Raw genomic sequence first — 14,193 nt, 5'->3', positions numbered from 1 at the left:
TATCCATAAAGATCTAAAAATCCTACCTCTATTGCAGCACATATATATACTTAATGCAGATTTTTTCGACAAAGCCACAAAATGCAGTACGGCTAATTTCAACGAAATATTCAACTCCTAAAACTTCAGTAAAGACAAGAAATATAGACCAATAACTACACATTTAACTTCCGACGCCTCATATCACAACTATCAAAACATACAACAGTTCCCAACTTCAAATCTAATCTGAAAAAGGAATATTCAAGGCGTTTCCTCATGCTGACACATTTTTTACCCACCTAACAACAACTAAAATTTTGAAGCAAACATAGCTTGGAGCAAGCTTCTTTTATTATTTTCCTATATCTTTAGTTACTTACGCAAAGTGCTTGAAGTGAATATAAAGGAATCCCACTCCCTTCTAACCACAAAGACTTAATTCAAACGTAACTCAAATTCATGATCAATGGGATAGGCTTAATCGCACTACTATTACCTGGACATGAAAATGCTTGTAAGCCATAGCAATAAGGTACTTGCAACACAAGAAGGGGACAATCATTGATACTTAGACACATAACCTATGACCTTAGCTCCAGCTGGTCGCTTATAAACAAGATGGCGAGTTAAAGTCGAGCTAAGTTTCTTCACATAATTGTTAATTAACGTGAAGTTAATTCAATACAAAGGCGCACATCTAATTTGTTAAAATATAATTCTTTCTTTTCTACTTCTTTTACTTAACTTAGATTTGCTATTTGCTTATGTATTTTTTTGTAACCGCTATTTATTTTTGTTTTGGGCACCAGGCAACTTCAATGCGTAATAAGTTTATTTATATTCTACATGGCTTCGTACCTATCTTTGTGATAAGTACAAATTTATAGTGAAAGAATATAAATCTTTGAGAAAGAATCTATAAAGAAAGAATATTTCTCTTTGCCTTTTGTTCCTTTTCCCGTTGACAATTTTTCACATTCCACCTCCACAAACTTTACATAGAGTTTCATGCCGCGTCCATTTACGTATACTCGATAGCGACGTATACTCGATAGGGTTAGGTATACTCGATAGTACCTCTTATTCCTGTAAAAAACGAAACGGCATCTTTCTCACTCCTTGGTAAATTAAAAATCCTCCAAATTTTTCCCCCAATGCTTAAATTGGAAGAAAATAAATTTACTCTATCATGAGGTTTGAATGCAAAGTCTAAATGGAACAGAAAGTGAAAGTGTGTATTGTTACTGTTTTACTGTTAATTTGGCTAGTTTAAATGAATGGCGGTTTATCACTGTCGCCATGAAAATCAAGTAGTACCATTAAACTAAACTAAACTCAGTGGCGCGGCAGCCCATAGAGGGCCAAGGCCTACTGTGCCCATCTCAGTTTTCTTCACCTTGGGCTCTGGGGTGCAGGAACAAATGTTCCGGTCAGGTGGTCAGCCGAACGCGGAACTCCCAGTGTTTAGTTCCCAAGCATGCTTCGACCCACTGAAGGGATGAAAGGCTGAGTCAACCTTGCCCGGATCCAGGATCGAACCCAGGACCTGTGGCATTGGAGCGCTACCACTGAGCCACCGGGCAAGTAGTACCATTACCCTTATTATATTTTCCGTTATTTTTAAAATTTTTAAGACCATCCCTATTAAAATTTGATTTTGAAGGGCCCATTTTAATTCGGATGATTGAATAACAAGCATTTTTATACAATTATTGGTAAAACAACGGAATAAGCTAAACAATTTTAATTTCTGTTCTTTTTTAGCATATTTGATAAAGTTTTAAGCTTATCTGATAAACCGACCCCACCTCATGGGAGTCTAAAGCAAGGGTGTCATAAGAGAAAATTTTTGATAAAATGTAAAATTCAAATTTTTGCTTTTTTGATCTGATAAATAGTTCTCAAGTATTTTCCTTCAGGATTAAGGCGTCATCTGTGAAGTAAATGCAAAGCCCCCATTTCATAAATAATCATTCTATTCATCAGTAATTTTCAAAACACGCCCGTTAATTAATCACAATTAGAAATGTAAGATTAAATTATTCAATTGTGCAATCAACTTGTTTCAAAGTTTAGTTTAGTATTATACCTTTTCTTGTTATTAGATTTTTGATAAATGTCTGTTTTGTTATTTTAAATAAGTTGAAATTTTTGGCCCAATCCAAAACTTTTTCTTATTTTTATTCATATCGCATAATTTTGTTACTTCAAATTTTTGGATAAATGAATAAATAAATAGATAGAATAAAATAAAGAAGTTCTAATAATCATCAAACTCGAGAGAGAGACAGAGAGGGAGAGGGAGAGAAAGGACGGAGAGAGGGAGAGAGAGAAGGAGATTTCCCAGAGGAAAAGAAAAAAATTATTAAAAAACGTTTTTTTTTTTTAAAAATTCCCAAATTTTAAAAAATTTGAAAATTAGAAAAAAATTGGAAATTAAAATAAAATTAGAAAAAGATATAATCTCATCATTATTTCATACGATTATGTCCAAAAAAATAAAATAAAAAATAGTGTTTCCGATATAAATCTTGCGAGCTGATAACGAGATGCAGACGACAGGGTGCTTAGCATAAAAGCCAACCACACTCTTCTATACAACTGTTATCCGTAAAATCAAGGATGCCTCAAACGACTTTAAAAATGTAAAAAGTAGTAGAAATTCAATTCATATTTAATTACTTATTTTTTTCTTTAATTTGTCAATCGTAACTACCAATCACTTACGTTTCAAATTATTCCTAAGAAAGCAAAAAACTATCTTTATATCGTCTTTCAATGGCAAATTTAAAAAATAAACTAGAAAAAGTAGCTAAAAGTAATCTCATTTAACACAATTTTGGATTTTATGAGACACCACTTTTTACAATTTTTAGTCTCCAGTGGCAACCCTGATAAAATGAAGGTTTCTGTTGCATTATTCAGGTTGCGAGACAGTGTAACTAGAAAAGCTAGAGAATAACTATCCATAATCCAGGACAAGTTGGCAACTTTGTTTTTTTCTTTCTATTTTTCGGCACATAAAAAACTCTGCTATTATAAATTGTTACAATAAATCTGCCATATAAAAATATTAATAAATTAGAGTAGGCGACAATCCTGTTTAAGTTGAAGCTGCCAACCTTAAAGACCTTTATTGTTTAAAAATGATAGTTATTAACAGTCAATGACACTTTTTTTAAACTTTACTAGCACTTACTTCATGAATTATTTAAATATTTAAGAAGTTCAAGTCAAATTCATGATATTCTTAGCCAACAGCTTTTACTTTTTTCAGAAAGGTGTTTAATTAGTGATAAGGTAAAGTCAATTAAAATGAGATTTATGTTGGTGTTTTGTAAACATTTCACCACCAGTAAAAAACACTGTTAGAGAGATAACAAGCCTATCATATATATGTTAAAATTATTTAAATGTAATAGTTGTCAAAATCATTTTAAACCGTATTTAAAAATCTAATGATGGTGTCGCAGTTTTCCATTGTTGTCCGTACATTTTTATTGCCTGAAAAATCACGTGGTAGGATCCAGTTTTTCCTCATTCATTTTCACATTGTTTTGGCTGCATTCAGCATGAAATTAATAAAAATCATAAAGGCATTCTTTTTCTATAAATATTTTTGTATCCCAAATTTAAATATGTTGTTTTCCTGTACTGCTATCATTACTCTTTTATTTCAACAGTTTAAAACTAAGAGAATTATTGTTTATATATTATTATTATGTAATTCTGCTTCACATTTTAAGATAAGTTATTTAGAAAGGTGGTGTAACCGCCTTACAATTATTATTTTTATGCAAATAGCATTATACTGTTATAAATTACATTTAAAAAGATCTGTTAAATGATTTAGAACTTAACGATCAGCTTCACGCACAATGAGATGCTAGCAAAACTATTATTTCATATATCCGCCCATTTGGTAAGCGAAAACATTAAATTACTGTTATGAACTCGTAAAATTTGTTTGAGCAGGTAGACTATACATATTTGAGGGTGCCCCTTGATTCTCGCCAAGTAGTGATCGCGGTTAATCGCCAAGCTGGGCGATGTAGAAACCGCATCGTGATTCTGATTGGTTTAGATTTTAGCGTCATTTTTAAATGTTCAACGGTATATGTAATTTCAGAGGTCCGTTAGTTCTACGTTGGATACCGGCTGGTAAGGTTACTTTTGCTTCTGGTCCTAAAAATGAATACAGTAAATAAGATAAATCTTAAGTTTCTGCGCGATTTGAATAACAATGGAAAAAAAAGCAGGGATTGACTGGTGTATGAATGAAGGTTTAATTAGTAATAGATATAAATGTCCTGTTTGAGGGAGTTGTTTTTTTCCTTTTCTTTATGTGCTTACTCCATTAATTTTTGTTTCGATTCAAAATGCATTTTATTCGGTTTATTAATTTTTTTTTATATTGGGTTCATTGTAATTTTATAAAGTTTTGGCCAATGTTTTGTTGAAATTTTCAATATTTTATTGAAACATCATTATGTTTTGGCCGTCATTCCTGTTACCGCAGTGTTCCAAGCAAACAGAAATGGCGCCAAACATAAGTCACCAATTTCACCAAGGGGCACCCTCAAGTATATTTTTACCAAATTACTTCTGTTCACCAATAGATCTAAATATTTATAATACAAATGGATTATTATATTTGGACCTGGAAAGTGGAAGCACAAGCGTAAGCAAACAGATTTACTTTTAGTACATGTATGTTAAGTGAATAATTTTAACTTTATTTTATTTTACAACCATCGTTGAACAGTCGACCCAATTTTTGGGTTTACGACTACTAATGTTCAACTACGTAGCCTTGTAATTTAAAACCCAATACAGAAGACAAGGGAACTCCAGGATCAAGTATTGGGAGAAATTTGGAGGACTTTTTGAATGAACTTAGAGGAGATGCAATTGTTCTTGTTTTCCAGTGGCACCATCTACATCCCAGAATTTGACTCCTGCCACACCCATACGTCACACCCGTTTATAAGGTGGATGCATTCATTTATTCATACACAGATCGTAATTTTGACCTAAACCAGAGAACGATCAATCTCCAGAACCCCCAGACGTATTGATTTGTTATGGGAAAATGGAGGACTTTGTGACCCGACAAATGTGACGTGCAACAGTCACCATTTACTGCACGGGGATTCTTCGGCTGGCTGGAATCGAACTCCCGTTCTCACAAACGTGAGTCTAGCTCCCTGCCAACCAGGCTATCCCGGCTCGGTATTAAAGTTAAAAAGTAGTTATTATTTCCAACGCTCTTTTTGGACAATCCACACCTTGCATGGTTAAAAATGACATAATTTCTAAAAGCTTCAAGCATGATTTCACAAATTGTGTCAATAGTTAGGCAGTGTAAAATCCTCCAAAATACACTCTATAACAAAAAAATCGACGTACCAAGAAGGAGTTACCCGATTGAAACGAAAATTGGTGGCTAAGAAGACAATTATGTACAGAATAGTAAATGATTAAAATTTCAGAACAATTGAATAATTTATTGCAGAGTTACAGTAACAAGTTCAATAAGGTGTTGACCCGCCTCTAGCCTGGATACAAGCTGACACACGGCTTGGCATAGACCGATAAAGCTCCCAGATGGTCTCTTGCGGTATTTCCTACCAAATTCGATCCAATTGTCGAACGAGGTCATCAACATTCCGTGCCAGATGCAATCGCGTTCCCATCATATCCCAGACATGCTCGATGGGAGAGAGATCTGGTGATCTGGCAGGCCAAGGAAGAGTTTGACAAGCTTGCAGAAAGTTCATATCAACACGTGCCGTATGTGGTCTGGCATTGTCCTGCTGAAAAACCAGCCCAACGCGCTGCAAAAGGAACAGTAGCAAAACAGGTCTTAGGATGTCGTTGACGTACCGCTGTGCAGTAAGTGTACCTCTAATGACGACCAAAGGAGTCCGGCTGTCAAAGGAAATGGCACCCCAGACCATAATGCCTTGTCGAGGGCCGGTGTGGCGTGCAATAGTGAAGGCAGGATCCCCCTCTGCCCTGTGCGTCTCCAAACACTAATGCTATGAATATGAATACTATGAATATAATGCTATGATACTATGAATACAATGCTATGATATACGATATAATACTATGAATATTTGCACTATAATTGTTGACATATTAAAATTTCTTAAACATTCTTAAAGGAATCTCGTAAGGACTGCACATGCAAGTTTAAAGCTTTTTACAATAGAATTAAGTTTTAGGTGAAAAAAAATTTAAAAAAACCAAATCCAATGTTATTTTATATAAGGGGTCGGTCATCGCCATCTTTTCATATCAATCACCAACTCAGAAGATTGATTTGCAATTATTTTATTGGACAATAAAACAGAATGTAACGTCGATTTTTTTGTTGAAACAATACCCAATTAAAAATACTGAACAATTTTTATTGTTTCAATTCAGATTTGGTTTCCTATTTTAGTTTGTGATTCCATTCGGATAAAATTTAAACCTAATCGGTTTGCTCGATTTTCTTGGAAAACTTCATCCACAAACTTGTTTTTGAAATACTTATTTATTTTTGGTTACTGTGTAAGATTTTTTAATATTTTTTGTCTAAAGAAACTATTTAAGTAAGAAGCAAAAACTTAATTCATAACAAGTGTTTTAAAATTTTAAATAATTATTTTGCACTCATTGATTTGATTGAATACGTAGAGAGGAAGACAGTTTTATACAAAAAAAGAAGAAACATATTATTTATTTTTGTATTATAAAAATAAATAAAACATTTTAAAGAGCTAATATAACTTATTTACCGCTTAATAATTGTAAAACAGTAAATAAGTAAAATATTGTAAAATGAGAAAATTTATTTACGCCTACTTTTCCGGAAGATTTTATTTTTTTAATTTATTGTGGTAGAAAAATTTATGTAACCGCATTTTATTTTTATTTGAATAAATACGATTAAAAATGACTGGCAACCATTTTACACTTAAATAAATTAAAGGGTACTGATGCCACTCTAAGAATGTTTGTAGCTGTTGAATTAATTTCAACGAATCGGATTGATATTTCCTCACCACAAGGAAATGTTCTTTTTTTTTTTTTTTTTTTTTTTGAAGCGAGCAAAAGTTGGCAGGTATGGGTAATGTCGGGCATAATAAAAAGAAGCAGAAACATTTTTAGTTTTTATCCTTTAATTTTGAACAATAATCTAAACACAAATACTATAATAATAGTAGGAATCTCAAGAATAATCGTATATACCATATAAACCATTATCATTAATCTCCAGAACTATCGTACTTTCTCGTGTGCGTTTTTCCTTCAACTAGGTGGCGCATCCTCAGCTCGCACTGCTCACTAACCTCTCTCTACATTGTTTATTTCTGCTTAAATGTCAATATTTTCCACAAGGCCGGGATAACCTGGTTGGTAGGTCACTAGATCCATGTCCAAGAGTTCGTGGGTTCGATCTCCGCCAGCCGAAGACTCCTCGTGTAGTAAATGGTGACTGATGCACGTTAAATCTGTCGAGTCGCAAAGTCCTCCATGTTCCCATAACAAATCAATACCTCTGGGGGTACTGATCCAGGAGTTTCCTTGTCTTCTGGATTGGTTCAAAATTACAAGGCTACGGAGTTGCACATTAGTAGTCGTAAACCCAAAAGTTGGGTCGGCTGTTCAACGACGGATATAAAATAAAATATTTTCCACAGATACCCCGAATATTTTGGTTTTAAAATATACAATTAGATTAACTTTATGCAAGATATTTTGTTTATATGTTAGTCATAAAGAAATAGACAATTATCTGGATTTGAAAAATAATCATCTGAATTTGAAAAAAAAAGCTTAATTAAAAGAAAATAGAATGTGTGACTCAATACGAAGAAATAACCGAGAAGTAATTTTACTCGCTGACGAAACTTACAACAATTCAAATAGAGACAGATTCTTATCGCTGTTATGTTTTCCCTTTTCAATTTTAAAAGTTTCACTATGAATGTTAAGATTTATAAGTGGCAACACGTTCTTTCTTTTTTTTTTGTTGCTACTTTTCATTAATATCCAAAACGCAGAGCTATAAGCGATAAGCAGAGAGCTCGCTGCACTTAACTATACTCAATACTTAATATCTATTCGAGCGTGAGTTTATAAAATAGCAAAATAAAGATCTTGCGAGAGAAAAATAATATTTTCTGTAACAATGGATCAACCGTCAATATTTAAAGCGAAAAAGCTGGAAAGAAATAAAAAAAAATCATTTACATTTCCGATAATTTTTGAACAAAAGGGAATTTCTAAAAAGCTTTGGAATTTAATAAGCTTTCGTTAAAATTATAATACAAAATGGTCTTAACAAAACATTAAATTTCAATCCTGTAGTTGTAATTCAAGGAGCAGCAGATCGACGAACTTGTTCTTTTTTTTTTACTAAAAGTATAACAGTTAATAATTCAAAACGTAACAATCAGAACGTAATTTTTCTTTATTCTATCCAATTCCTTGTACACTTTTCTTCTTAATTTCAAGTTTCTAAGTCTTATAGAGTTTGAGCAGCAAAGCAAAATGCAACGTAAAGCAAAAAAAAATAAATAAATAAATAAATAAAAATTTTAAAAAAATGTGTTAAATAAATAAATAAAAAAGTTAGAAAAAATTTGTAGAAAAAGGCACTTTAAATTTCAATAAATTTCGAACAAATTCGAATTTCAAAAAAATAACTAGAAACTCAAAAGAGACAGAGAAACTAGAAATTCAATTATTTCACTTTTTTTAAAAATACATTTTGGTAAAACAAAAGCGTTCGTTTACCCAAAAATATGTATCAAGTTGATTTGTCTAGATCTGAAATTATGCTTTGTAATGTACTACTTTTTTTAAAAAAATTAAAAATTAATTTAAAATTAATTTAAAATTAACAGATTAGCTTAAAGGCTTATTCTCTATCATTTTTAAAAAAAAGTATACTTTCTACTTTGGAGTACTTTATTCCAAAAATTATTGCGCAAAAGTAATATAAACTGTTAATTAATTTATAATGAATAAATGAATTATTTTCATTACCATGTATTTTTATACTGATAAGATATTTGGATATTTGTTATTAATTATTGTCCAACGAGAACGACAGTTATCTTTTCAAGTTCTGTAAAGATATGGATATTTATAATTAGAAATATTAATTATCTTTCTGAAATTTCCTAAGTTAGAAATTGCCTTCTAATTTACATCAGCAAAGCAAAATTGCATCTTAAATCACATCAATGACGACAAAAATAGAAAATGTAATGAGCGATAGTAAAATAATTGTTAATAATATTGATAGTCAAAATAAAATAACTAATTTTAAACGTACAGTAACATATTGAAATTACGCCATTATTCTTCGATTGAACTTGGAAGTAACACATGAAATCAATCAGTAAGCTCTTGTATATAAAGTAGAAAGTACAGGTCTGAAAGTTATAAACGTGAAATTTTTGATACATTAAAAATAACATTAAAATTTAAAATACATAACATTTAATGGAAACTTGTTTTGCCAATTAGTGTTGAAATTGTTTTTATTGAATTCATTAATTATAGTTAGCAAAATTTCGCAATGAATACAATATAATTTAAAAGTATTTAAACATAAAAATATGAAACACAAAAATTTATTTTAAAATTAAATTACATATCATTCAACAATGAATTTCATACATACTTATAATTTAAAAAAAAAATAAAAATAAATATTTCAGAAATTTCTAAACTTACAGGCAACTTTCTAATAACAGTCCACTTAAAGCATTTGCACATTTGTATCGTAATTTACACTATTAATCGAAATAAAATAAACAGCAATTAACAGTAATAACAAGTACTTAGTCGTGATAATAATGCATATATTATTAATTATGTTCAAAGAAATATTGCATTAATATGGTAACCACTGAGAGCCTTATCAAAATTCGCAGATTTGAGCTAATAAAAAATTCCTCCGCGTAATATATATATTTAAATGCGCACAAGACATGACCTTTAGCCAAAAGGCACTTATTTTTTGTTTGATTAGAAACTATTGAATGTGACATTGACACTTTAGAATGTAGTTTAGTGGTGTCAAGGTTATGATAATAATGTGTCACTTTTTGTGTAATCAGGTGTTTAACGTTCAAGAAATAACTAAACGAATATTTATGTAACTCAAAAAATTATTATTCAGTATCATGATCGTGAAGAAACTTAAACAGATAAAATTAATAATTGGTTAATTAAGCTGTGAAAACTGACCCTGACATACACGCAATTTCTGCGAGAAGTAAGATTTTATCAGATATAAGATAGCCTTGTTCAGAATATGAATAATGGGGAATTTTTAATTTAAAAAAAAAATCTTGCGACAATGTAAAAAAAAATTTTGACCTAATGATCGGAATTTTTATTCTATATTAAAGAAAGTTACTGCCACCGCTACCATGATTGTGTGTTTTTGAATGATCCATAACATGAATGATCGGAATTTTCTTTCTACATTAAAAAAGGTTACTGCCACCGTTGCCATGAATGTTTGTTTTTGACCTATTGATCGGAATTTTCTTTCTATATTAGAAAAAGTTACTTCCACCATTGCCCTGAATGTGTGTTTTGGAATGATCCATACCATAAATGATCGGAATTTTCTTTCTACATTAAAAAAAGTTACTGCCACCTTTGCCATGAAGGTTTTTTTTGACCTAATGATCGGAATTTTCTTTCTATATTAAAAAAAGTTACTGCCACCGTTGCCATGAATGTTTGTTTTTGACCTATTGATCGGAATTTTCCTTCCATATTACAAAGTTACTGCCACCGTTGCCATGAATGTGTGTTTTGGAATGATTCTCTATATTTAAAAGAAGTTACTCACGCAGTTACCGTTGTTTCAGAAAATTTACATCGAACGTGATGTTTATTGCCGTAGCTCAACTATTAAATAAAACAATATCGGATTTTGCATATTACCAGAAAATTGCTTTAAAAATATTATGGTGCCATGGAGGGATTTTTTTTTTCGTTTTCTGTTCCATGAGATTTATTTAATAGATCTTAGATACTTTCATACCAATGATATGAAATCTGCAATCTTCCTCCAAGTTACATATTTTTTTAAAAAAGACATTTTTTTCGTCTAATTGCACGTATAAGTTTAAAAACGTTAGATAAAACGATTGGGTTGCGTAAATGAAATACCAAATTTCTAGGGGGAACATCATCCGGGTTAAAACTGAATAGGAACTCATGTCCGGAAATAGCATCTTAGTACCGAAAATCGGAATCTGAATATCGGAACTGTTTCAAGATGTGCTTTTGAATAGGCTATAATAGGGAAGCTTCCCTTGTATATGACGATATTTCCGGGCGTGATTTCTAAGCAGTTTTAATCCTGAAGCCCTAGAAGTTTGATCCCCCAACTCCCCTAGAAGTTAATCGCAACATTTACGTGGTCTCCCGTTATATATAACATTTTTAAACTTGTACGTACATTTCAATAAAAAATGTAATTTTTGAAAGAAAAAAAATCAGTAGCTTCAGGAGCTAAACGAACTGGAGAATCCAAATCCCTACAAGTGAATTAGACAAGATAACGCGCATTTTGAGTAATATCTAAAATAAACTGTTCACTTTAATTATTAACAGGCCTAAACTTTCAACTGATCTTCTGACTAAGTATAGGCCATACCTTCCAATTTCAAAGGATTCCTTTATTTTCAAGATTAAGAATCTAATTTCGATGCTGCGCTGACTCAGGAAATAGAGCTTTCGCCTCCCAATGACCAAGTTCAAATCCGAGCGATGTCTGACTGATTCGAATTTCGCTCCTGGCTGGCAGCGACCACAGTGCTGACCTAAAATATTCTCAGTAAAAGGAGGATCATTTTTAGGTTAGAATTCCTTTTCCGTCGAACTAACATGGCAGTATTTCGTGGTTTTCCGCTTCTATGAAGCGCAAATGCTGATTTGTTCCATCAAAAAGTCCTCAACCATGCTTGATCATGGAGTTCTCCTGTCTTTTGGGTTCAAATTTACAAGACTACGGAGTTAAAAATTGATAGTCGTAAACTCAGAATTGGGTCGGCTATTCAACGCCGATTGTAAAAAAATTTACGTTGAGAGAGAACGTTTTTATGCCAATATTATTAATTGAGATATTGTTCGTACTTAATTAGTACACTTTAGAGAGAAGGCTCTTAAACAGTGTAAAGAATTTGGTAAGTAAAAATCCTGTCTTTTGAATTATTACTCTTTTAAGAGATTTGCGTGTTTACTAATATCTTAAAATAATGATAATACTAATTTTCATTGAGTTTCTTTGGTGAAATGTCCATTGTAAGTAGTTGGGCCCCAGAAGTTTATTTTTAACTTCAAAATTACAATACGGCTAGCTATTATAAATACATTATAATTTATTTCATTTTAACTTTCGTTCCCATCTAGTATTTCATTCTCCCTATTTTATTTTTACTCATTGTATGAACATTTCCTAAAATTTCACAAACGATAATTTTAAATTTAAGTGAGATAATTTATCATTTTAAATTATTAAACATTTCTAATATTATTAGCTCAACATGCTCGAATTTAAAGATAAATTTCTCTTAGGCAATCGATATTATTTATTAGTTCCATTTGAAAAGATTTCCATGAACTTCGCTAACGAGGATATAGAGTAAGAAATAATTTATCATTTTAAATTCTCAATCATTATTAAGATTATGTCCAAAAGTTTGGTTTTAAAAGGAAATATCTTATAAGTGTTCTATTTTGGTTGTGCGTTTTTAACAAACCATAGGCACTAATGAAGCTCCCATTTTAAAGAATTTCTTTACTTTTCGCAAACTATATTTTTGAATTCATACGAAGTACGTGAGGAGTTTATGTTAAGAATAGCGTTAAAAATATTTCGGTTTTACTTTTTTATTGATTAATACAAATTATCACTCATCATTTACAATATGTTCAAAATTTGGTTTCAAAAAAGATAACTATTTAGTGTTCGATTTTAATTATACATTTCTTCCAAACCATAAAGGTATTTAAGAAGCTTCAATTTTAAAACATTTCCTTAAATTTCGCAAGCGATAATTTTGAATTTATAGGAACTTGCGCAAGTTTTACGTTAAAAATAGCTTTAAGCGGTTTCACATTTTGACTTTTTTTACCTTTACTCTTTTCCAGAGCATGTTTCCGTGAAAAAACTACATAATAAGGAAAGATATTTCAGAAATTTCACCAAATACATCTGCTTTAATCACTTTGGGGATCGTCTGCTCCAATGAATACGACTGAAAACTCACTCCAATGCTGAAGGCAGTTTAGTGACCTCGTTTGCACCAGTGAAAACTCTTTCCTCAGGCCTACGGAAAAGAACATGCAGGTGCTACAATGTGATAGTGACCGCAAGTGTAACGTGATTCAAAATAAAATTGTTTTATACTTCATTTCATTCATTTCATTTCATTTTCATTTTTATTTTCATAAAAGTAAATTTTATCTATAGCAGTACTTATACTTTCGTTGCAAAGTAACAAAGCCTGATTATAAAGTAGCGTATTACTTGAATTATAACTCTGTTTCTTATAATTTATAGTTAAAGAGAACTTTATCTATGACAATACTTTTAAGCTTTTCATAAATAGAATTCTACCATTTACGGCCATTGTTTATAACCATGTTCCACCATTTCTAAATAGTAACTTTAGAACTAGCAAAAAGTACCCAATTTTGCACGCAATCCATTGGTTTAGAACACTTTACTAGCACTTTTATAACTAGTTACGAATTACGTGTGTTGTACCTTTGACGCAGATGAGATATATTATATATTTTTTTCTGACACTCTAATTACAATCAAAAATATATTTTATTATCTTTTTAATTATAAAAAATAAACGAATAGTTATTAAAAAATTATTAGATTGTCGGAATTATTTTTGTATTAAAATATGAAGTTCAAAAAAGGTTGTTAGAATTTTTTCCCCTTCATAATCAAAAGTTTCTCACTAATTGAATTTGTAAATTAAAAAATTTCAATGATGTATATCTGTTTCTCTTAGATCTAAATAACGGTAAATAAGTGCAAATTAAAGCAATTATTGTTTGGAAGTTAGCAGTGTTAGGAACACTTTAACTTTAAAGCAGAAAAGAAACACCGGTGTTCCATGCTGTATTTAATAACCATAAATTATTGAAATACTATATATTATT

This window comes from Parasteatoda tepidariorum, chromosome 9, assembly GCF_982258835.1.
Source record: "Parasteatoda tepidariorum strain Cologne lab strain chromosome 9, Ptep-v5.0, whole genome shotgun sequence".
Classification (NCBI taxonomy): Eukaryota; Metazoa; Arthropoda; class Arachnida; order Araneae; family Theridiidae; genus Parasteatoda; species Parasteatoda tepidariorum.
This window is presented reverse-complemented; position numbering follows the sequence as displayed.